At 42.6% G+C, this 2972-nt stretch overlaps 1 non-coding gene across 1 annotated transcript; it reads left to right on the plus strand.

Moving 5' to 3' along the window:
* Window positions 1-1009: 1009 nt before the first annotated feature.
* LOC127206040 (small nucleolar RNA SNORA17) lies at window positions 1010-1142 on the plus strand. The gene has a single exon (XR_007832735.1). It is a non-coding gene; the product is annotated as a small nucleolar RNA SNORA17 (small nucleolar RNA).
* Window positions 1143-2972: the final 1830 nt, after the last annotated feature.

The following is a 2972-nucleotide window of genomic DNA, read 5'->3' on the forward strand; positions in this document are numbered from 1 at the left end:
TCAGCCAGGTATGAATAAACCTTAAGACAAGCTTCCCAAGTGCTTTACTGCACCTGAATGTTTTCAGGAGTGCTTGTTTTAATAATGCCATCCAAGGCGACCCAAAGCTCATCTTTCAGTTGATCAGGAGTGTGTCAGCAGAGTTCAAAACAGCCTTGTAAAGCAGACTGCCCTAGGTGAGGTCAAATCCCAGGGAGCGCCAACAAACAAGTAGCTCCCAGCTGGGGCTCTTTGTCAAAGTCAAATTGCAGCCAAAATTTGAAGTGGTTTTGGCTGTCCCAACGCAGGGGTAGATAGACAATGGTTAAAGATCCGAGCTGCCTCTGAACAACCTGCTGACACAGCCCAAGCCCTGTGAAGAATTCTTTGACTCAAAAGGTTGGTAGTGGCAAGGTTGAGAGCCCCCCAGGGGTGAAGGTTAGTGGTAATTGTCAATTAGAGAGGATCTAAGATCACTGGGAAATGGGCCTCTGACAGGGGTATGAGGGAGTGTCTCAACTATATTAATGTGAGAAGATCCATCTTAACTATGAAAGTGGATGAGACCAAGAAAAGCACAAAGAATATTATTCAAAGAGGTCAAGCTTAAGCAGCTCACCCATTCAAAAATACTCAACAAAGATTTCAAATTTTTCAAAATAATACCTTACCTATTGGAACATGCTAAAAATTTCAAGTCACCTTGTCTTTCTTTCTTTTTTTTTTTTTTTTTTTTTCAAGACAGGGTTTCTCTGCGTAGTCTTGGCTATCCTTGACTCACTTTGTAGACTAGGCTGGCCTTGAACTCTCAGAGATCCACCTACCTCTGCCTCCCAAGTGCTGGGATTAAAGGTGTGCACCACTACACTTGGCTTACCTTGCTTTTTCAACTAAACTTAACTATGTTTACTGAAACTTCTGTAATATTAGGGTTTAAGACTCAAATTATCCAAGGGAAGGGCTAACAATTGAGATGTAATATGAATAAATTAATTAAAAAATGAAAAAAGAAAAAAAAAGACTCAAATTATCTGACCTTAGAGGTGTTGCAGGTGTGGCTGCTGTTGTCACATGTATATCAGTAGGTGCAAAAGAAGAGAGAGGATACATCTAAACTCAATGGTCTGACCTGTAACCATCCAAATGATTAGTAGCCTAACATTCGCAGAAAAAAAAGTGAGTCTGATATGACCACCAGTCCGGCACCTTGCAGGCCTGGGAGGAGGGGGGACAGACCAGGCCCCAGATGACCCCTGCCCCTAGTGTCATAATGCATGAGCAGGGCATACCACTCCTGAGACCACTCCTGAGATGACCCCAGATACTCAGAAACCCTAGGTGTTGGCGTATAAGCTGCCTGCCTCTAGGTTGCTTAGTAACCTCTGACATCATCGCCTGCTGCCACCACCAGGGGCCCAGGATAAAAAGAAAAAAACCTGCCACCTCCTCTCTGTCTTATTCTTACTTTGTGTGTGTGTGTGTGTGTGTGTGTGTGTGTGTGTGTGTGTGTGTGTGTGTCCTCCCAGTGAAATTCCAGTATTGATGAAACAGCAGAAGCCAGAGGCCTCATACCAGATCAACAAGTCATTACAATGAACATTTGCAAGCAAAGATGTGTAGATGAAAAAGTACACTGCGATACACTGCAACTTCCACAATGAAGGTTTTTTTTTTCCTTTGGGAGAGCTTGCCAGGGTAAAGGGTAGATCTGAGGGGAAGGGGAGATGAGTGGGATTGAGATGCAGGATGTGAAAAATCACAATTTTTTTTAAAAGACTGAAATTAACACTGTACACTCCCCCTTCATATCTACTTTTCCTTCATTAAAAAAAAATAAGGTGATGAATTTTCCATTTTTAAATTTTTGAATAAAAAGTTATTGCAAATAAAAATAAATAAATAAATATGAAACAGTCATGGTAGACTGTACCTATAACCTCAGCCCTTAGAAGGTAGAAGCCAGAAGAACATAAATTTGAAGTCAGTCTGGTCTACATCGCATGTTCCAGAATAACCTGGGCTATATTGCAAGATGCCATCTCCAAAAAAAAAAAAAAAAAAAAAAAAAACCCCACCCAAATAAAGCAAGTAGGTCAAACGGAGATACAGCATAACCACCAGGAGGCACCATGGGAGCTTAATACATGCTCAAAACAGGATCTCAGAGTTAGGAGATACACACTAAGTGGCTGTGAGAAAGCTGAAGACAGATCTTCACAGTCCTGCATAGCCCAGCCCTGATGGCTAAAGATCTTTCTGCATCAACAACTTTTTCCAAGCTTGAGATGCTGGGAATGACACTTCACATAACCAGCTTTCTTTCAGAGATGCTCACCCACACCCAAACACCAAAAACCATGCACTGGCTGTTTGAGTTCTTGTCTTCTCTAATTTAAATGGTGACGTGTTGTACTTTCTCTCCTTCTATGCAAATCAGAGGTTTCTAGGACCATCCGAAGTTCATTCAGAAGACAACAGCCTTTGTGGATTTATGTCCAAAGCTTCAGGAAGTAAAACTGGCTGCCAGAGATAGTTAGCTTGTACAGGTTGACAGCTTCTGAAAATTTTCAGAGCCGTTCCTTGAGATTAATGGTACAATGACATGCAGGTTACTCTATTATGTAGCGTAAGGCGCATCCATGTTCACTCAACTTTCATAAACCCTTAGTTTAGAGTTTCGTTAGGAGAGTAGCTCGGGAAGAGGCTTGTGAGAAGTCACTCTCTGTACGAGGACACAGAGGCAACCACATGCCTGCTCATCAAAGAAATAACCTCAGCCTTCGTTATCCCTCAACACTATGGTCAATCCTGGGGATGTCTGTAGGTTTGAAGATGTATGTTTGTGGCTCCAACTGAACACTGCAGCTGGCCAGTAGCCTACGCAAGATATGCCTGCTCAGCAGGACCAGTCTACATATTTTCAACGCTGCTGAACCCTTGGCCTTGTGTCTGGCTCTTCTATGCCATCACACATGCTCTTCTCTCCCCTTTTG

The sequence above is a fragment of the Acomys russatus genome, chromosome 22, assembly GCF_903995435.1.
Source record: "Acomys russatus chromosome 22, mAcoRus1.1, whole genome shotgun sequence".
NCBI classification, from domain to species: Eukaryota; Metazoa; Chordata; class Mammalia; order Rodentia; family Muridae; genus Acomys; species Acomys russatus.